The sequence below is a fragment of the Protopterus annectens genome, chromosome 8.part0 (genome assembly GCF_019279795.1).
Source record: "Protopterus annectens isolate FY-2018-M chromosome 8.part0, PAN1.0, whole genome shotgun sequence".
NCBI classification, from domain to species: Eukaryota; Metazoa; Chordata; order Ceratodontiformes; family Protopteridae; genus Protopterus; species Protopterus annectens.
Genome location: NC_056741.1, coordinates 828,075,368 through 828,098,759, shown reverse-complemented (window position 1 = coordinate 828,098,759; position 23,392 = coordinate 828,075,368). Strand labels below are relative to the sequence as shown.

The window sequence follows — 23,392 nt, the reverse complement described above, 5'->3', positions numbered from 1 at the left end:
TTCCTGCTTAGTTATATCAATTTTGTCAAGACTTAAATATGCTGGTAAACATTCACAGAGCTTTATCATTTCTTGTTGCAATTACAACAGTTGCTTCTACAACTGTTTTACAATTTATTGAATGTGTTATTTTCCTGAAGTTAAACCTGCTCTACTTACAAGACCATGTGCCGTCACACTACCAATTCCACTGGAGAGAGTTAACGGACATGAATATCATCACTACAACCACTACACTAATGCAGTGTCCACAGATCTTGCTGAAGGCAGGAGCATAACAAGACTCCAGGTGCAGTCTCTTGTCACAGTTTATAAAAAATGTAGAGAGAAAAATGCATTTATAAAGGATTATTTGATCTCACTCAAAGTCCAGGGTCTTAAATGCAAATGATACATGCGCAGACGTTTCTAATAATTTATATTTAGACATGTACATTGTTTGTGACTTGCCCTTCTTGTGATACTCAAAGCTGCATTGGTTATTAGGAAAAGTGACAAACTTTGAGATTGTGGAAAGTAGACAGGTGTGTTATAAAATGTGGGTATGATGCAGACGTTATGGAGTCCATGATTAGAAAACCTATCCGGTTAAGGATACAGATAACGCCCAATGATGTGAAAGGAGAGCAAGCTTAATGGGCTCTTGGAAAGAAAGCACTCCCCATCAAGAAATGCCAAAAGCATTTCTGGAACAAAGAAAAACAGTAGATGTGGTCAAGGAGTGTAAAGTGCAAGAGTAATCAATTCTGTTAATTCAGACTTTCCACTGGATTCATGCCAGAGGTATGGAGAATTTCTTTAAAATCATCCCATTCCACAAAGGGGGACCCACTACTGATCTGGGAAAGTGAAGACCCATAAGCATCAGTCAAACCCTACCCACACATTCAAATCATAAAAACAGCAAAGCTAAATTCAAACAGTTGATTTATATCTTTAAGTCGAAATGGAATGGTGTTGTACTGTAAAATACAACACAGTTCCTTACATCTTAAAATACTTGAGATTAGCCTTCCTACTTTCAGATGCAGGAAACCATGATCAATCAAAACCTGATCCACCTTATTCCAATTTGAGTATATTTACAGATACCACAAACTAATTTGTTAATTACCTGGTAAAACATACAAGATATTCAAATTTTTTTAAATGTAGAAGTAGTTTTGATGAATCTTATATTTTTTTGCGGGATTACATGGGATTAGGTTACATCTTAAAATGAAAGTGGATGTTTTTTTGGATAGGACTTTAGAAAGGGAAATTGAAGCGTTAAATAATTACACAAATGCATAGGAAAGGATCAAGTGCGACGACCAATTTTTCCATGCAAAAACATTCAGAATGTTTAACCACGTACTAAACCTATGAAGAGATTTTGAGAGAGACAGATGAAACTGTAGTGCACGAAATGCAATTTAGGAAAAACATTAAGTTTTTAAGAAGGGGATATAATAGAAGTGATGTAGAAAGGTTTAAACTGTAAAGCCTGTGAAGCACACAGATAGTAATTTTTGGAATGTATTAAACATATAAAATGTACTAAGAAAAGTAAAGTATTTAATGGTGAATGGCACTGGGCAATACAGTATACTACATGTTGTATTTTTTTTTAGTAACTATCCTTAAGCATTTAAATCAGAGACATGCCTGTAAGAGTCACAGTTCCCATGGTTTTAAGGGTCTCTTATTCTACAGAGAAGAATATTAATATTAAAGACATGATAGTACACACACATTACAAATGTCCAGATATAAAAAATAGATAAAAAGTAAACCCACAAATGTGGAGCTTGTATTTGTAACAATGTAAAACAGTAATGAAATTAGGGTGAACATTTAATAGACACTTATTCAAAACTAATTTATGTAAAAGTACAAATGTATTATATGTTTTGCAGTGTCCTTGGAAGAAAATATATTTTAGGGAAACAAAAGAAAGGAACACTAGAAATATTTTGAAAGTCTGCTGGCACAACACTTAGTAATCACAAGGGAGAAACAGAATTGTTTATAGTACCTGAATATAGAAAGGCTGGATGGCAGTAGTATAGCAAACATGGGATGACTGAGGCAATTGTTCTTGGTGCAAAGTATTAGGACCACACTCAAAAGAACTTTTCTGTACCAAAATGCCAACAGATTAAAATTGTGTGGACTTGTACTCTGAATCCTTTGACGTGTACCCTTTTCTGTGCGAGTACTTGCGGTTTAAACATAAATGAAAAGAAATGCTGCACTGTGTCCTTCGGCAAACTCAAAACACCCTATAGATAGCATCCCAACTTAGAACGTGACTATTATGGACTTCACAGGTTAAGCATGGAGACCATTAAGGAGCCCAACACAAATTCCCAACTGACCCAAAGCACTGTCATATTAAAGTGACTTACTCAGTCGCACAGCAAGCAAATAAAGACTGAAGAAATCAAACCTTGTACTGCTGGAAATACCTTGCCAACAGCTTACAGCCTTAACTTTCTGGGCTAACTGCCAGTACTTTTATTGGCAATGAGCTATTCATTAGCCACTACAATTCTACTGTGCTTAGGAAATCCTTTTGTATAACCAGACTAAAAACCAACAAGGGAATATCTTATAGATCCAGGGACATCATCACCCCTTCTACTCCTCCCTTATCAAGCCAATTATAATAAAAACTTGAGTTATGAATTTATTTAGAGTACAGCATTTCCTTACCAAAGACCATCAAGGGCATGCCCAACTTCAGCTATCCTGACAGCCACAAGGCTCTCAAGTCTTTTCCACGTCCTATTTACTTTTGACAGGAGACTTCTGCTGCCTACAGAGCCTTGAATGGTTCAGTCCTATACAACCTCCTTCGCATCCACAAAGCTAACACCCTAAACCTCTGAACTTCCATTGCAATATAAACAGGACCTCTAGATATCCATTATAAAAATTACATCATGTGTGGAACAAACTTTCTCCATGAATGCATGGCATAGTAGTTTCCTGTCCCTTTTTAAGCTCATCTGGGACAACAGGAAGGGCAGTCATAAATACACCCCATTTCTGGCCCCTTTAAGCAGTTACGGAAAAGGAGCAAAATGAGATTCAAAGTGGTTCATCCTGTTTGGAGTCTGGTATTAATTCATACATTGGTAAATTCACTGTGGGATCATTTGGCTAGGGTACAAATGATCTGCTGGATCAGCCTAGCATTAATCTATTAACTCAAGACTGCAATACAAAAACTGGACCCGAATGGGTAAATCTATGCAGGATATTTTCTTTCTTAAAATATAACACTGTGCTTTCTGAATGTCTGCAATACAGAATTAATTCACAATATATTCTACATTTATATTGCCTGTGGCCAAGATTATGAATACAGTCAATTGGAGTATAACCATCCAGGTCAATTTAAACAGTACCTATCCTTTTCTGTCATTAGTCAGCACTTTTAAATATCTATCCAATTTAATAATCCTGTGCTAGTCTTTGTATTAGCAAAGTATGAATACTACGTGGTTTACCTTTACAACGTCGTAAGTAAAATATGTGATCCGACAAATATCGGACTCACATGGTTGGAAACTGCACTTTTGAATGCTGAAAACAGCGAGAAGTGCTGCACAATGAATTTGACATTCTGGGAATGGCAAAGGCTTGTTTTTAAAACACCCACTTCTGGATGTCTTCAAACACAGTCATGCAGGGGGGCAAGCCCCTCTGCACCCCCCACACCCCCTGCTACTTTAATATACTAACTCCAAGATCACATTACAGTGAGGGAAGGGGTACATGTTCCGATCCCCACTATAGTGCTATCTGCACTTAGAATGCCGAAGGCACACTGGCACTTGCTCAATTGTGAATTTGGTGTAGTCATTCTGAAATTCTGAAATCGTCGTTTCGCACATCTGGCTCGCAGATGTGCGCTTCAACTATATGAAGTAAATCTACTATCTATCATACAAATCACAATCTCTCTCTCTTTCTCAGTTGAGACAGAAACTAGACAACCAGGCAGTGCGTGTCTGCACCACTAATACTGTGCAGTCACTGTACCACCCATGATATTTATTTTGATTTTTTTTTTTCTAGGGATAGAAATGGAAATGTCATGACAGCACCCCCTAATGCAGTTCCACGTTCCAAAGCAGCGACTCAAAAAGGGGGAAAAAGTATACATAAATTTGCTCTTCACATTAAATTTGTTTTTCTCCAGTAAGAGCAAGTGCCTTTCACTTCACATCCCTCATAGTTATACACACAAACTATGAGATAGAGCTCCAGTTTTGCACAAAGGTGCAGCATTCTGTCTTGCTTCCCCAAGAGTTAGATACAAATGACATTCACATAGTTACCACAGTAACTACTTAGGCTGCAGTTCTGGGCAGAATGGTATATGCTACTGCATAAGCTTCGGTGAAAAATGTTATGTGATGGATAAAGGGTTTGCACCTGTATCATATCACAGTGTGTCCACAACAATATAGTTGTCATAAGAGAACTAATAAACAAAAAAAAAAATTGTAGAATCTGTTGGTCCAGGAATACCAAAATTTAAAGTCGAACATGATTTTATTTTATCTTGGCAAGTTGAGTCCTTTCATACCATCATTGACCATTCAATGTGGTCCCAGAGGACAAAAGAAATCCAGCTTCAAAGCAGTTGAAAGAATTTTCATCTTGGCATCACAAAATTAAATGCAAAATATTATAAAAGACTTCTACAAAATTCTAAACAGTTACAGAGTCCAACTTTACAGCTGACCCTTAATTCAGGTTTGTGGTCCTAGAGATAACTCAGTTTTAGTTACATACCAGCTCAGTTCCATAACGCCCTTCCAGCAAACCATCTGTAAACATAACCCACAGCTGTAGGCTGTAGCTAACCCTCATTCCAGCTCTGCAAAAAAAGGACATGATATTCTATCAAGCAACATCCAAAGGCCACAACTGTGGCATCCAACTAAAGGAATCACGAATCTTCAGTCAGAGCATCTGGTACAGAAGAGGCCATCTCCAAAGCAGACATCAGGAAGTTAGTTCCTCTACTGATATAACTATACCGGATCAAAGCATGGGCTCTGACTGAAGACTGAGATTCCTTTTGCTGGATGCCCCAGTGGTCTAACCAAACTGTGAAGGATGTGCTCTGTGTCTGATCTTTATTCTGCCTCCAATGTTTTCTGTTGGGTGGCATCTTCTCCCATACTTTGAGAACTTCATAGCCATATTCCCTACACTGCATGTTGCTCAGAGTGTGGGTGGATGAGAGGTGAACAGATTTGTACTGCAAAGTATTGTTCTTCCACCAACAGAAAGTGGGGTACAGTTATTGTTTCATGGCAGCTCTTCTTCCATATCCAAGCCGGATCAGAGTAAACACAGACAGTATGGCCACAGTAATTACATACAGCCTGGAGCAATGAAAAAAACGTCATGACTGTGGTATGGAGCCATTTAGTTATAACTCTGCCTACAGTGCAAGAGTGTCACATAAGAACACCACGTTTGATACTGCTATTCCTGAAGCAACAAGGGGATAGAATGCGAGTTACTGAAACTTAACAGCTGTGATTAGCAACCACAACATAACAAAATCACATAAGGACAGAAATCTGGAACTGGTACTTTTCCGTTATCAGGGCAATTGTTAATGAGTGCTTTCCATTATCGGCCCAACTACTTTCTTGTAGTTCTAGCTAAATTCCACCAGTCTCTAGTTCCAGGAAACAAGTGAATCTTACTTCAGATATAAAAAGAAGTTGTCTTACCATAACGTTCCATCTGTGTTGTAAATCTTTGTTCATTCATTACTATTAGGTCTTTGGTTCCATCCTCGGAACCGATACGGCCGTTGTCACAGCTCGCGCCAGCCAAAAACTCTCAGCTAAGATCTACCCACAATGCCCCTCTCCTAGTTACTCCAGATAGAGTTTGCCCGCCCCTATATAATAGATGTAGTAATAGAAAAAATAGAAGGCTCTGGCTGAGCAAATACCCTAACCAGGAGTTCCTAAAGTCCACCAGGTGTCCAAGCAGGGGGAAGGAGGGTGAGAAGTAATGAATGAACATAGATCTACAACACAGATGGAACATTATGGTAAGATATAACTTCTTTACCTGATGTTGTAAATCTTTGTTCATCAGTTACTATTAGGACCAAGTCCCCAGCTACACGAGTTCTGGGTGGCCCTAAGGAAGGATATTCCTGAGCACCATAAAACCAAAAGATGCTCGTCCCCTGGAGGCCAAATCCAATTTGTAATGAGAGATGAAAGGTAAGAGGTCTTGCCCAAGTGGCTGCTGCGCAAATATCATCCATAGAGGCTCTGGAATGAAATACTGCAGAAGTAACCATAGATCTGGTAGAATGAGCCTTCATTCTGGAAGGTATGGATAGTATTTTGTTGGTAGATAAAGGTAATGACATTTCTAAGCCGGGAGGATAAAGTCAATTTGGAAACAGATTTACCCAATCTGGGTCCTGCAAAGGCCACAAACTATTGGTCTGTTCTCCTGAAAGATTTAGTCCTGTCCAAATAACAACGAAGCGGACGATGCACATCAAGGGTGTGCAAAAGGTACTACCTTCTATTAGAGTGCTGAGGGAAGAAAACCAGCAGGTCAATAGATTGGTTAATGGAAAATCCAGAAATTACCTTGGGCAAGAAAGAAGGGTCAATACGAAGGGAGACCCTATCCGTGTGGAAGATCAAGTAAGGTCGCTTGACACTCGAGGAAGATCAAGTAAGGTCTCTTGACACTCGAGGAAGATCAAGTAAGGTCTCTTGACACTCGAGGAAGATCAAGTAAGGTCTCTTGACACTCGAGGAAGATCAAGTAAGGTCTCTTGACACTCGAGGAAGATCAAGTAAGGTCTCTTGACACTCGAGGAAGATCAAGTAAGGTCTCTTGACACTCGAGGAAGATCAAGTAAGGTCTCTTGACACTCGAGGAAGATCAAGTAAGGTCTCTTGACACTCGAGGAAGATCAAGTAAGGTCTCTTGACACTTGAGGAAGATCAAGTAAGGTCTCTTGACACTCGAGGAAGATCAAGTAAGGTCTCTTGACACTCAAGGCCTGCAGCTCGGATACTCTTCTCGCTGAGGTAAGTGCTACTAGAAGTAAAGTCTTCCATGACAAAAAATTTTTAATCACATGAATCAAAGGGCTCAAAAGGAGGACCTGAGAGACACTGAAGTACCAAAGTCAAGTCCCAGGGTTCTAAGGGAGGCTTGACCGGAGGTTTAACATGCAATACCCCTTTCAAAGATATCTTGCATAGGTGGTGTGACAATCGAAGAATTAAAGTCCTTTATGAAAATTGGCTATAGCTACTAAATGTACAGTGATGGTCAATGCTGAGGCTCCTGCATGTAAAAGAGTAGTCAGGAATTGTAGGATCTTTTGAATAGGCATAGAGGAAGGGTCCAAGTTTTGATCTTTGGCCCAAATAGAGAACCTAGTCCATTTACTAGAAAAAACTTTCCTGGTGGAAGGTTTGTGTGAAGCCAGAAGAATTTCACAAACAGGAGATGGGATGTCAGGCAGCCTGGCAATCATTGGAAGTGGAGAAACCAAGCTGTGAGCTTGAGACACTGGAGGTTTGGATGAATCAGTCCCTGAGAATGAGATAAGTCTTGGGAATGATCCAGGATCCATGGGCTGTGAATCAGATGAGGCCAAAGAAACGGGAACCAGACTTGACAGGGCCAGTAGGGGGCAATGACTATCACTTTGCTTTTCAACCTCTGAGCTTTCTGGAGAAATTTTGGAATGAGGGTAAAAGGCATACAGAAGACCCTGGCGCCAAATGTGCAATAGAGCATCCCTCGGTGGTTCCCCCTGGGGGGGGGGGGGGTCAGGGCAAAGTAGCTTCTGCATTTGTAATTTAAGGGGGAAGCAAACAGATCGTGGCAAGGCTTGCCCCAGCGTTGGAAGATCCGACCCGCTGTTACAGGGTTGAGGGACCACTCGTGAGGCATCAGGATGTTCCTGCTCAGATTGTCAGCAATAAGACTGGAACTCCCGGGAATGTGCGTTGCTATAAGAGAGCGGTTGGAAGCTATCGCCCAGTGCCAAATCCTCATGGTTTCCCGACACAGGGGGTAAGACCTGGTTCTGCCTTGTTTGTTGATATACCAGACGACTGACATGTCTGACTGAAGTGTGTGTGTGTGTGTGTGTGTGTGTGTGTGTGTGTGTGTGTGTGTGTGTGTGTGGGGGGCTTGACAGGATGCTGTGTCGAAGACTGCTCCAATAAATTCCAGTGTCTTCGGTGGGTACATTTAAGATTTGTCCTTGTTGACTGTAATTCCCAAGATGACAGCGAGACCTTGAGTGTAAGAGGCTGCAGACTGGGAGATTCCTGGTTGGAGTGGTAAGGAGTCAATAGTCTAGATACAGAAACACCTGGAATCCTTGCCGTCAAAGATGAGCTACCACAACTGCCATACATTTGGTGAACACTCTGGGGGCTGTTCATAGGTTCATACTAGGCTATCTGCCCTGGGGCAATTATAAGCCTAGCCCGATTTTGTTTGGCTTACGCCACCCCTTGATTTGAGTATACTGTGCCCTTTTTAAGATTTAGTTTGCTGTGCCTCTGTCTAATAGTGACACGGAAGTAATCCCCGGGACAAACCTACGATCCTGTTGAGAGACCGAATGGCAGTGCCCTGAACTGGTAGTGACTGGCTCCCAGCCGGAAGCGGAGAAACCTCCGGGAGCAGTGATCCATCTTTATGTGGTAGTACGCATCCTAGAGGTCTATAGAACACATCCAGTTGTCCTTCCCTAGGAAGGGAAGAATGGACTGTACCGTGACCATCCAAAATTTTTGAGGTTTGATAAATTTGTTCAATAGGCTGAGATCCAGGATTGGTCTCTAGCCCCGTCATTTTTGGCACTAAAGAACCGATCCTGTATGGTCTGGTGGGACTGGTTGAACATCTTTTTCTTAGAAGCTTTTCTATTTCTAAGGCTGCTAATTCCCCTCTGATTGGGTGGTACATCAGGGATTCGTTTGACGGATCTGGGAATTAAATCAAATGGTATTCAGTAGCCTCTGGATATTATTCTCTGCACCCAAACATCGGTATTAAAAAGATGCCAGGCTGGTAGGTGCAGAGAAAAACGCCCCCGACTGTTTCCAGAGGAAAGCAAAATCGGGCCGTTGCTCAGGAGCGCTGGTAGGGTCTGCAGGAGAAAGAATCCTAAGCTCCCTGGTTATGTGGACCCCCTCTACCCCAAAAGGGGGGGGTCTTCCATACGAGTTGCCCAGGGGGGAGGGGAATTGTTCACCATGAGTGTCATGAAAAGATCCTTGGGATTTCTTGAACCACATTTTTCCTCCCTTCTGGTTCCTGGAGTAGGACCTTTGGGGCTTGGAAAAGCGTATGCCCACAGCAGACAAGGTCTTTCCGTCTTTCTCACTACGTGCAAGTGCGTCTCATACTTTGGGTCCAAAAAGTGCAGATTCATCAACAGGTGCATTGACGAAGGAAGATTTAAAAGAGGTCTGCAAAGTCACACAACCGCATCCAAGCATTACGTCTCACGACAATGCCCGATATGGTAGCTCAAGCTGCCCCCTCGGTGGTGTGACATATCAAACGTATTGAGGAGTTCGAAATGGATTCAAGGGTAGCTAGCTGCGAGGCGGCGGTTACACGCACCTCATCAGGCAGTACCCCCACCAAATAGGAAGACATTTTGGAAATTAGGTCTCTTTGGAGGAGAGTAACGTGTACCAGATAGTTCAACAACTGAATGGTGACAGTCACTGAAGCACAGGTCTACCAGGGAATCAAGGTGCTTCCTCTTGCACAGTTTCTTCCGGGGTGGCTCCCCAGTGGGATCTTCCGAGGAGGACTCCGGAGAAGGGTTCCCTTTCAAAGGGGGTTCTTGCGACTCCCGTGCCCAGGGTCCTGAAACAGAGGGTTGGGAGAGGTGCATGCTGGGGGGGGGGGTTCTGATACTCATGTCATTGGTGCTGTGAGCCTTTAGAGTGAAGGACCCTCTCCATCACCTGGACAGGAGGCCCGCCTGAGGAGGGATGGCAGCCCGGAACCAGGAAGGACAACCTCAGAACTGAGGTCACACCCTGCCCTGAGGAGCCCACCTCCAGTTGAGGAGCTCCAAGAGGACTGGAAGCTGTCGGAGCAGTGGACATAGATGGTGCCAGCGAGAAAATAGTCATAGGGCCAGGTACCAAGGTACGGACAGTCCAAGCACTGCTCCGAGAAAGCATCATCGGTGCCGAGACAGTATGCACCAGAGTGGACATTGGTACAGAGATCGCCGGGATCTGGGTAGAGGCTGGAGAAGGATAAACAGGGGAAGATGTAGTAAAAGATTCCGAGCCAAGAGAAACTCCTAATGGATCTAAAGGAGACTGCTGAAGGAGAATCAGGTCTTTCTAGAAAGGGGCTAAATCTCTGCCCCAAAAAAGGGTCGTAAGTTGGAGAGTATCTTGTCCTTGGGAGATATTCGAGTTTTGGAGCCAAAGTCAGCACCATGGCTGGGGATGGTGCCAAAGCAGGTACAGTGAGCGGAGCTAATGTCGGATCAAAGGACGGCACCAAAGTCAGTGGTGCCGAGGTTTGAACCGAAATAGGGATGAATATCATGGATGGCACAGAGGGAGAAGATACAGAGCCTGGTACTGAAGAGGTCTGCGCCGAGGGTGCCGGTGAAGCACGGAGCCGACTCGGTTCCGTAACTGACGGAGATGCAGGAACAGAGTGACTCTGTTTTTCTCTATATTTTTTGGTCTTTGGAGGGGTTGAGACCTCCGACCCAGATAGAGCCTCTGAAAAAGGTATCTTGATTAAACTAGCACAAATGTCAGTCAGCTTTAATATGATCCACACCCAAACAGTAGACGCAACGAGCATGTGTATCCGAGTTACGCATCTTACGCCCACACTTGTCACACTGTTTAAACCCCAACTTAGCTTTGTCTGACATAGTAAGGTAACAAGGCTATCTTATAGAAAAAAAAAACAAAAATAAGGGAGAGAATATCAATGGTATTTAAAAAATACCACAAGTGGTAAGGAAGGGTCTGTCAAAGGCAGGAGAGAGGGACAGTACCAACAATGGAAGAAATGAAATTACCAAGGTAAAGTGTATGGAATAGAATAAGGTTATAGGCAACAGTGAGAAACCGCTATACTGACTAAAAAAATAAACAATTTTGAAGAGAAACCATCTTAAAAATGAGAGATGGATAGCACGTCTGACTAGGAATGCAGCAAACGAGACCTGGAGTAACTAGGAAAGGGGCATTATGGGTAGGTCTTACCTGAAAGTTTTTGGCTGGCGTGAGCTTGGAAATGGCCATATCGGTTCCGAGGACGGAACCGAAGTCCAAATAGTAATTAATGAACAAAGATTTACAACATCAGATGCTACTTTTCCAAATAAGTGCATGATGGACTTGTGCAGTTTATTACTGATGTGTATAAATTTTAGTCTGCTTTAGTGGAAAATTTACCTTTGCTGTCGGTATAGATAATTTACGTTTTCTCTTCTGTGTGTCTGTACTATGAAATCGCACTTGTTTAAGGCAAGTACAGCTTTCATGGTTCCTTCAGAGGGGAAGAGCCTAGCGAGTACAACAAATAGTGTGTACCAACAGCCAGTGAGAAACTTTTCTTTGGTTTGGACTCAGATTTTCAAATTACGTTTCACATACGGCATAGGAACTGAGAGCGAACTTTTACTTGGAACAGAAGGCAGCTAGTCAATATGTCAGTGGTACTTACAGGAAAATATTTGCATACTAAACCCTTGACATATATATTGTAAACAGAGTTTGGAGTGCGTTTAGATTATTGTAGTCTCTTGTATTTTTTTTTTTTTACAATGCTGTTTCCATGAGCTGTAACAGCATACACGACCATATGCAAAGGTATTGCAACTCTATCTTCAGTTAATTAAGTAAAATGCAATGCATCATGAACTGGAACCTACATGCAGATGAATACAAGTACAACAACATACAGTGATTGAAAAACATTAACACGTCATGCGTTTAACTTGTTTATTACAGGAGCTACAGATAAGCCAAACTACAGCAAGCCATTCCTAAACACCAGAAAGGAAACTTACATCAGCGGAAAACAATCACAGGAGTTAGTAATAAACCAGATATGGCATACCAAGCAGTGCAGCAACTTAAAGCAACTTAAAGCAATAGTAAAACAATCAAGTCATAGGATGAGAAGAGGCAACTATGTATTTGGCACTATAGAATTGCTCAGGCTGTAGCCTAGTCTTTTATAAAATTTGCCTCACATCGGAAGTGATTACAGGGCCACTTAATTAGCGTTTAGGTTTGTTGGGGATGAATTTTTAGGAAGGCTAGCTCACAGATGATCAGTGTATTAAATGGCTATGGCTAAGTATTAACAGACCGACAGAAAATCAGCAGTGATCACTGCAAACTCATTAGAACTGTTGCCCCGATAACGGAAAAGTACCCTGGAAATACTATTTGGAAAACTACCCATTTTGCCATTTTACCACATGGAGAACAGTGCCATACTGTTTTATCTTTTGATCACCTGGTTTAAAACTGAAAGAGGTGCAAAATGTATAGTGCTCCACAAATCACCTGGGTAACCACTGCCAAGCTGCCACCCCAACACTTGCTGGTTATATGGCATTCAGAACTGAACCCTTGACCTATTTTCTGACAACTCATAGTGCTGTGCTTGTGTTACTACTTCTGACTACATTTCCAGGGAACACAACAGTGTTAATCAGTTTATAATCTGACTAATGCCTTTTTGATACAAACATAAGAATCTGGAGGGAAACTAAATCAAGAAAAAAAAATGTTGATACGGTTTTGAGTTTAGTGCTTCAAAGAAAAAAGTACAATTGTGTAAAATCTTACCATAACAGTAGATGTCCTTGCCTTCACCACTGAAGTATTCCTTACAAATGGGATTTCCTACCGTGACACCCACCGTCCGGCCAGTTTACCAAAGTCTATCATTGCTTTAAAGGTACGCTGAACGTCACTTGCACACTCCTTGCACTGGGTAGGGCATAAATGCGACATTCAGGAAGGAAAAAAGACCAGGGGATGGAGGGAGTGAATACTTATGCGGTGAAGGAAAGGACATATATTGCTATGGTAAGATTTTACACAACTGTATTATGTCCTTACATTCACCGTTGCAGTATTTCTTACAAATGGGAGTGCCAAAGCTCAAGAAGAAACTTGGGAGGAGGGAGCAGCAGAGCCCTCCAAGAAGCCATGAAGAATGGCAGCAGCAAAACCAGCTCTAGAGATACCATCCAACTGGTAATGTCTGGTAAAGGTGCGAACAGAAGTCCAGGTAGCAGCTTCAAGAACAGAATGAGTCTAAGCCCTGGAAAAAAGCACCAGAAGAAGCCTCAGCTCTAGCGGAATGAGCATTTGCAGAATAAGGAAGGCTCTCGTCATAAAAAGTGTAACAAAAGGAAACAGCCTTTGAAATCCAAGTGGAAATAGTTTGCTTGGAAACAGCTAGACCAGACCTAAAGACCTAAGATGAAAGGAAACAAATAACTGGTCAGATTTTCTGATAGCTTCAGTTTTATCCAAATAAAATTTGAGCTGTCTATGCACATCTAAGGTATGCAGCACCATCTTACTGTCAGACAGCAGAAAGGGGGAAAAAAAAGTAGGCAAATTAATAGACTGATTAATTGACAACTCAATTAACCACCTTAAGCATGAAAGAAGGATTAGTACACAAGAACACCCTGTCCTTATAAAACAAAAGGTGGACAAGCCATAATGACTTGCAACTCAGACACCCATCTGGCAGAAGTAGGAGCTAGCAAAAGAACTGTTTTCAAAGATCAATGTTGCAAAGAAGTTGAAACAGCGGGCTCAAAAAAGGAGCCAGAGTCAATTTCCAGAAAAAAATTAAGATCCCAGGGAGGAGGAACAGGCTTCCTGGGAGGTCTAACATTAAAAGAATGCCTTTAAGAAATTGCTTAGCCTGAAATCTAGACGCGAATGGGGAGTTAAAGACAGACAAGCAGAAAGAGATAAGTGGGTCTTAAAGAACAGGACAAACCAGCATTAAGCAACTCACAAATAAGAGAACCAAAGGAACATCCACAGAAAGTCGGTCCAGGTCACGTGAAAGACACCAAATAGAAGACCTCTCATTTAGACAAGTAGGATTTCCTAGTAGATTTCCTGGCCCCCTGCAGGACCTGCAGTACATCCTCAGAAAAAAGTTGTCTATGAGGGATCAAAACCCTATCACCCAGTGTCAGTTGAAGCATTGACAGGTGGGGATGGATGAGAGACCCCTTGTCTTGTGTGAAGAGATACACCCTGTGAGGTAACTTGTGATGATTGCCCTTGGCTAGATACAGAATTAGAGGGAACCAGTGCGGTCATGGCCAAAAGGGAGTCCTCAACAAGATTTTGGGATCATCCTGTTGAATCTTGAACAGGACTCCTGGAATGAGAGGAAGGGGAGGAAATGCATAAAGAAACCTCCCCTTCCAAGAAAATGAGGGGGCGTCCACCTTCCATATCAGAGGACCTGGGACTCTGACACAAAACAGAGAAGTTGTCTGTTCAGAGGCAATGGGAAGGGAAAGAGATCTCTGCTTGAGGAGTATGCCACTGATTAACAATATCCAGAAACATCCCCGTGAAGCATCCATTCGTGGGCTTGAGAAAAGAACCTGCTCAGACTGTCTGCCACAACATTCTGATATGAAGAGTCACTTGATATTTGATAGCCAGATCCCATACCAGAAGTGCCAGCCGGCAGACATTAAGATCTCATACCCCCCTGTTTGTTGATATACCACATGACTGTGGTATTGTCTGTGAATACCTTGAGAAGTCCTGGACAGAAGAGAATATAGCAGTTAACAAGGCTATAGACTAGGGAAAGGTGGTACACACAGCCTACCTAGACCTCGCAAAGGCCTTCAACACCATTCCTCATTCTGATATTATAGACAAGCTCACCAGCCTGAACATAAACCCCCATGTCACAAGATGGGTTGCCAATTGGCTCACGGACAGAACCCACATGGTGAGAGTTGCGGGAGCTAGGTCTGACTCTAAACCGGTTACAAGTGGTGTTCCACAGGGCTCATTCCTAGGACCCCTCCTGTTCGGCATATACTTCTCAGAGGTACAGACAAGCACAGGAGGACTATGGCTGACCAAGTTCGCAGACTACTGCAAACTAGGGGCAGTAACTGACTCACTGGCTGACACAGACATCCTCCAAAAGGGTCTCACTGAGACGGATACCGGGTGTCAAAATCATGGCCTCAAGCTAAATGCCAAAACGTGCATAGTTACTCCCTTTGGAAATAAAGTACCTACAAACTCCCACATAGGTGGTAGTCCCCTAAATACAGAAAACGTAATAAGGGATCTGGGGGACACAAGTAGATAGTAATCATTCCTTTGATAATCACATTGCCAAAGTTGTTAGAAAATCCTTCTATGTGGCCCACCTAATCACAAAAGGGTTTGCATCCAGATCAAGAGGTCATTCTGCCCCTCTACTCATTACTCATCAGACACATCAGAGTACAATGCCCCATTTGGGATGTACCTTACAAGACACCTGCAACAGCTGGAAAGGCCACAGAAGTACCTCACCAAGAGGATCACTGACCTCAAACAGATGCCCTATGCAGCTCGATTGAAGAAACTCCAGCTGTACTCTGTTACATACTGTCTGCTCAGAGGTAATCTCTGCCTGACACACAAGGCCATGTCCAACCCAGAATTGATGGGCATGCTCCACCTAAAGAAAACCTTATCCCCTCGAGCCACAAGCTCTAGGGATCTAAACCTCACCACAACAATAAATAGGACATGCTGGAGGGATAGATTCCTATCTCAGAAACTTCCCATGCTTTGGAACAAGATTCCAATCTACATTAGGGAGAGCTCCTCGCCAGCACTCTTCAAGAGAAACCTTGATGAGTGGATGGAAACAGAAAGTTTACCCCGGGGATCACTTCAGTGGCTCTGCTGGACAGAGGCACAGGGAACTAATCTAAGGAGGCGGCGAAAGCCAACACATTCTGGCTAAGCTTATAAATGCCTTCGGGCAGATAACCTAGTACCTACCTATGAACCTAAGAAGATGAAAGGCTTGAAGTGCCAGCATAACAGCCCTCATCTGTTTGATATTTATGTGCTCCTTCTGCTGACGAGGTGACCACACTCCCTCTGAGAACCAAACATTGCTCCTCAACCCACATCTGAAGCGTCTGTGAACAGATCCTGAGAGAGAAGAGGAGGCTGAAAAGGGAGCCCTGGATTCAGAGACAACTGCTGAATCCACCACAGACGTTCTTACTTGAGACATGGGAGTCATCATGATCATCAGAAACCACCTCAGACAAATTCAATTCTCTGGGCCTTTTAGGGGAAGAAGAGAAGGAGGAGCAGGAACTGAAATCCCTTGAGGAGGTCTCAATGACAGTTAAGCATTTAATAACCCGAGTAAAGGCCTGCCAGTCACTTTATGGATCCCTAGGAGCAGAAGAAGCATTTTCTAAGGGGACATCTGTCCTAGACACCTGAGAAGGCCCTGACTCAGGACAGCATTCCACAACTGCAGTAGGAACCCCTTCCCTAAAGAGGAACTGTGGAACTCCTCTAGACCTTCAGAAACAGTCAACAGAAATGGACGCCTGCAAAGCCTTGTCAGACGTGCTTCCCGCCAGATCCTCATTGGCCTCCAACCCAGATGCAGTAGAAAAATCAGACAAAACAACAAGGTGAAACTCCCAGCAGAGGCTGGACAGCAGAAGATTCTGGTCTTACTTTATACACCTTCTTCCCTGACAGCTGACCCTCGGGGCAGGAAGTTCCGTCCATGGTATCTGCAGCAAGAAGCTTAAGATGTTGGTTCTCAAGATACAAGGAAAGGGAAGAAAGCCTACTATGAAGAGTTTTGAGGACAAACACCTGACAAACTGAACAAGATGTATGGTTGTGAGCAACACTTATCGTGGCGGTCTTTATAGGGAATGTCTCCCACACTGGCCTTTACCCTTCCTGGATAACTAACCCCAAACAGCACAAAACAAGCAGAAAAAGTAATCAAAAATCCAACTGGGTACTTATTTGCAACTGTGAGGACTCTAGCAAACAGGAGTAAGCACAGGAATGCCAACAAAAAAAAAAAAGGTAATATGGACAGAGTTAACAGGCCGATGGTTAAAAACAGCATTTGGGCTGGCGGCAAAGAAGTTCTGTGGATGGAACGCCTGAACATTACCTTCATGCCCTACCCTATACAAGGAGTGTGCAGGTGACGTTCAGCATACTTTAAAGCAATGGTAGACTTTAGTAAACTGGTCAGACGGTGGGCTTCATGGCAGGGAATCCCATTTGCAAGGAATACTGCAGCGGTGAATGTAAGGACATCTACAGTTATGCATAAAAATTACACAGAGCACTATAGCAATGCGTACGTACAGCTAAATATAACGGCAGCATAGGACAACTGTGAATGGAGAAATGGCATGTCTGGAAATAAAACATCAGCAGCCAAATATCTTTTTAAAAAGAAGCCAGCCATAATCATGAAGCAGCAAAGTCAGATATTTCAGAATGGTTAAAGGAAGCCATTTTCAGTGGAGAACCTTTGTTAACTATCTTGGAAATTGATGCATCTGCTTAAAGAATCCCATTAAAAAAAAAAAAAAAAAAAAAAAACTTGAACCGTTTACATGAGACTATAGAAAATGACTACAGAACCTACCAAACAAAGATCTTCATGAAATATATGCACTCCCAGTTTTTCAGACTGGTCTGTGTGAAAGTACATATGTTGGTGAAACTGCTCAATTTAAGAAATATAAACCTTTAGCTATCATGAAGAGTTGCTGGCTATTTCTTCAATAAAATGAAATACAACCAAAAAGGGTACGTGAAGGAAGTGGCACAAGTGCAGAAGTAAAACCAACGGTGTGCCATCACAACTCATGTCTTCTCCATAACTAGAAGTCAAACTGATTTGAGATCAGTGCTTCAACAGCATGACTCATTAATTGGTTAATGCTTTTCTTCTGCAAACCTACATTAGTCTTACTGCATTTTCATGTACCACTCCTGAGATGAAAGATAACAGCTTGCATTCGATTATGGCCCTCGAACACTGGACGCTCAACATTACGCAGCAAAACTTTACTGTACAGATCTTGCTCACTGAATAACAAGAGCACTTTATGTGACAAGAAGTCTTGGAGAGTGAAAATCTCCAAGTCCCCCCTATTTCCTTTCCCTTTGTTAATCATATCCATGGTTAGCATGAGGACCTCTTTTTTTCCATCACTAACCACGTCCTGTAAGAAAGCCATGGTTAATGAGAGAAGAATACAAATTAAATAATCAATAGCAACCCACTTTTTTCATCTGTTCTTGCTAAGGAAGGCTCAGAGAAAGCCATGGTTTTGAGCAGAAAAAAACTAACTCAAGGAGTAGTTACAAGGATATGTTTGTGAGTGCATACAAACTGAACATCTCTCGTTTATGGGGAGGCAGGAAAGTTATGTTTTGCTGATAAAACCTGAAATAAGGGAATAGTGCACAGTCAAAATGCTAGTTATATTTAGTGGGGGTGTCCTTGAATACATAGGACAGTTTTTGTCTTTCAGTCAACCTGTGAGTGTATCTCTACTTGGACATTAAATGCACAATGTTTTGATGTAAACAACAACTACACCCTACAACTTTAAGCAGAAGAATTAAAACAAAATTAAAAATAGATATACCAATAATAAATGGATAAAAACTAAACAGTTAATCCATTACCCAAGCACAGTAATGGTCCTCCACAATGAGCATTATATGGAAAGCAGACCTTCCAAGGGTGGAGAGGCAATATGCCTGCAGCATCAAGCCTTGCAGCACCCCTTTCCTAGGTAACACCCTCCCCATTAAGTACTTCTGCTTTCTTATTTTATGCCATTATATTTCTCTGTCTCTATTATTACTCCAGGGCTGTGGCTAAAATGGGACCCTTGTGATCAGCCCACGACTCCGGTCAACACACATTCATATCTGCATTCAAAAATAATTGTGAAGTTTCGAGATAAAAAAAAAACACTAAAATGAAGAGAAGTTGGAAAAAAAAAAAAGAGAGAGAGACTTTGAAGCTGTCCACTTTTATACTGAGCGGTCTGAATTATGGCTCTTCAAAACCCTTATTGAAGCATGGCCTATTTTATTAAGTCAACAAATGCAATTCTTTAGCAAGAAAGGCAAAGTTGTTCCTTCTTCAACACACATTCATATCTGCATTCAAAAATAATTGTGAAGTTTCGAGATAAAAAAAAAACACTAAAATGAAGAGAAGTTGGAAAAAAAAAAAAAAAAGAGAGAGAGAGACTTTGAAGCTGTCCACTTTTATACTGAGCGGTCTGAATTATGGCTCTTCAAAACCCTTATTGAAGCATGGCCTATTTTATTAAGTCAACAAATGCAATTCTTTAGCAAGAAAGGCAAAGTTGTTCCTTCTTGGATGAGTACTTAATACTAAATAACCAGACTTGCGGCTAAATAATCTGGCATGATTTCTAACTTTTGAAGAATTTAAATGTAAAACTGCAAGAATGGAACACTTTAAAATATATGCCTTATGTGAATATTTTTCTGTAGTTAAGAAAGGGGAAAAAATGTAACTGCTGTCCATAAAGATTAATTCTTTTATTCCTAAACTCTATGCATAAAGACTACTGAGACAGTGACCTACACAAACATTGTGCACGGACAGCAACACTTTTCGAAAAATGTAAACAGATGACATTAAATAAGTGAAGACCAATTTAGAAAAGAGCCTTATAACATTTCTCCCTAAGACTAGTAGATGGGACTCAAACAAAAAAATGAAAGCGTTTTGAAAAAAGCATGCACGGGGCATGAGGCACTGTATTTTAACAGTCACTTTTCTGTGACAAAACACTACCTTACATTTAGTGTGCTTTCTGATAGCACATACTGCCATGAGATGCCCTTCTGAATGGAATACATGAAAAGTGAAGCAAGCTCTGTCATTTTAAATTCACATCTGGCAGGAATACTCCACAATGCAGCCTCAGTTATGTTAATGCTAGATATATACAAACAGTGCAAGCATAAATAATTCCATACTTACTAGCAATAAGAATGAGATATTTAAAATACCCAGTACGTCAGCAGCAAATGACAATTTTACCTGATGCTACTCTTTATACCTTATTTTTTTTAAGAGCCAAGCACTAGCTCGAAAGTATCTTGAGAATTTTAAGCACGTATAAAACATTTATAACAACCGCAAAATGTTTTGATTTGGAGTTGTATAGCTATAGCAAATTAAATTGGTATTGTTTTTTTACCTCCTGCGCACGATACAGACACCCGTGTTTCCTTGCTCTTTGGCTACACTGTGGTATCCACGACAGCAGGACAACAAACATCTGGATCTAGAGCACAGGATTTCTTCTCTTACGAAATTACTCGTCCAACATCCAGTGAACTAAAACGTACGGTAAAAAAGTGTACTAACTGATATTTATCATAACTTCTAAAGATTGCTCCTTTTATTTCAATTTACCCCCAAATAAAGAGCTATCGAACATAACCTGTCAAATACCACACAGTACTTACATAGTGTGAAATTTGACAACCACTTCAACTGGCACGCGCATAGCTGTTTTACAAAAGTTGTTCTGTACTTTTAAAACGATCACTCAGTTAACTGTTTTACTAATCCAAACAACATGTTTGAATGGCAGCAACACTTCTGTTAAGAACGAGCAAACACTATTCTGTCGTTTTGGTCACGATAAACAACCCAACAGTTTCAAATAACAGCATGCACTGAAAAGGAACGAATTTTATAACTCAACATTCATCCATCAAATAAAAAAAAAAACATTAAACGTGTATTTGTATGTTAAGGTAGGGTTACCACCTTTTCAAAAGCCCAAAGTGGGACATTTTTTGTAGAAAGGTCAGATTTTGCAGGACAAATTATACCCACAGCCAGTGCAAAGGACATAACTTTACTTTTTTGACAAAACAAAAGCTTGCTTATGCTATGTCATATAATATTTGTGTTCCAGATACAAAATAACTAACTGTTTCATGCAACTATTTTAGAAAGCTTAAGAAATATACTTTGTCTTAAGAATCTCAGGACACTTGCGATTGTTTAGTTTTTTTCGCAGGATACAACTGCCCAAAGAGGGACAGGTGGTAACCCTATGTTAAGGGAATCAGAGGACCACAGTTACTGCAAACATAAACAATCACAGCTTCTTTGTTAGCTGCAATTACATAACCCATTTCAAAATCTACAGACTAAACATTTCTGAAGTGAAGAAAAATTAGAAATTTATAAGGCAAAAAAAGTTATACTCACAGCTTAAATATGTTCAACACTGACCTTACACTCTTCGCTGTAGGAAGTGAAAAGCACAATGTTACGATATGTAAGCAGAACACCAGTCGAGTCAAGCTATGCTCAGTAAAATAAACTCGGCCAGCACCGATATTATGCTGTTTACTGTCGAAACTAAAGAACCAATAGTTATAAAGTGTAGGCGGAACGCAAGACTTGCCCGTGGGCCAGACCAAAAGGCTGTGGGAGAGGCGGGGTTTACAAGGTTCGGGAAGAGAGCAGTACAAAATGGCGACCTTAAACCAGGTAAGGAGACTTGAGTAGTCCGGTGTAGGGTTAGGAAACGTCTTAGAGTGACTGAAGTGGGTCTAGATGATGTGGTGTATGGATATTTGAACCTCACTTTATGAATTCTTTATGGTTTCACGGATGCTGCTGCTGTTTGAAAAATGAAGTTGATGTAAAGAGGAGAAAAAGTTTCACGTGAATTTTTTCACGTTTGTTTGGGTTCTCTACCTGTCCCTAACATTTTAAAAATCAAGTACGCGATTTATCATATGATGATTTGCATCTGCAATTAAAACACGTTTTGACACAACTACAGCTCATGTAGTGTCATGTTTTACATATTGGCTATGACATTAACACTTGGTGTAGAATCTAGTTCTTTGGCAGTGTTTTAAAATCTGGGATGCTGCAGTATCACTAAGTTGTTAAGATGTTGTATAGACTAACGTGTCTTTCAAAAGAACAGGTGGGTACGACTGTGTAAATGGGGATTTAGTGTGGGGAATGGAAACTTGACAAGAACACCTAAGGTTTTTTTTTTTTTTTTTTACTGTTGTGGTCAGTAATGAAGATTTCAGCCCATCCATAAACGAACTTAAAAGTTTTAATTTTATAAAGGTGCTTGCTAGGAAAATGAATCCACCTTTTTAATTGTTGGTATTCTGTTTAGCGGTAGTACTGTTCGGTCTTTGGAATTGTGATTTGCTTTTATAGTAACTTCAGGGATTGTTAATATCTGAGTTTGTATATTTTGTTTGGCTTGGGAGAATTTGTGTTGAATTTTTATATGTCATGAATGTCTTATGCAGTACAGAATTTGTTTTATTTAATACAGAAGATAATAGTTGGGCTACATCAACTTCCACAGTTTTAAAATAATATAAAACCGTAATGGTTAAAGTTTTCATTTATGTAAATTAAAACTTGTTGCAAAAATGCCTAAGGTAGTGCCTTAAATGTGGTTTAGCAATTGTCAAGACATGATGGGGCCCTCATCACTCTGTTGTTCCATTTTGTAAGACATGGTAGATGATACACAGGTCTTTACTTTTAAACATATCTTTTTTTAAACTGTGATGTCCATTGTCAGCGTTACTTACAAGACCACAAATATTTGGTAAAATAATTTAAGCCTGAATTCATGTATGCCTTTTTATTAGTTTAAATCCTTATGTGTTTCTGTAGTTATCTGCAATATTGAGATTGTGTGATTTATGTAGAAATCCTAGATGAATGTTGCTGGGCTGTTATTTAGTAGAGATTATATCTTGCTGGATTTATCCACTGCCCACATCATTTTCAATAGACCTACTTCCGGCTTTGTGTCATTGTCTTTGGTTTGTCATTGGGGCTCATATTCATCCATGTATTCTTGAACTAACTTCTGTACTTTCCCTTTCTCTCCTGAAATTCTATTCAATGCTTCATTATAGCTTAACATAATGAATGCTCACCTTTGACACCAAAAGATGGTCCTGGCTTCTTTCTGTACTTTAGGTCTGTATTCTGGTGCTCTCTTTGTAGTACATCTCAAGGATATATTCCATTGTTGAAGTACTTTTCGTTAGATGAGGTGATGTAGCAGTGTTCCATCTGCCTGTTCTGTCTGTCAGTTCAAAATGTACAGCTGTTTCCCTTCTGTAATGGCCAGACTTCTCTTGACATTTTCTCTTCCAAAAAAGACTGTGCAGTTGTATTGTGTAATGGCCTTGTTTTCTATGCCTTCCTGACCATA

The 23,392-nt window shown here is 41.1% G+C and overlaps 1 long non-coding RNA gene across 2 annotated transcripts in view; it reads right to left on the bottom strand.

Annotated features, from left to right (window-relative positions):
* The window catches only part of LOC122809080, a 138,720-nt gene extending 117,197 nt beyond the window's left edge, over positions 1 to 21,523 (bottom strand). The window contains exon 1 of one of the 2 annotated variants that reach the window (XR_006365857.1): positions 21,391 to 21,523. This is a non-coding gene — a long non-coding RNA (uncharacterized LOC122809080). Of the gene's footprint in view, positions 1 to 20,362; positions 20,494 to 21,390 lie in introns of those variants that run through there. The other variant, XR_006365859.1, reaches the window with a different exon arrangement.
* Between the last annotated feature and the right edge of the window lie 1,869 nt (positions 21,524 to 23,392).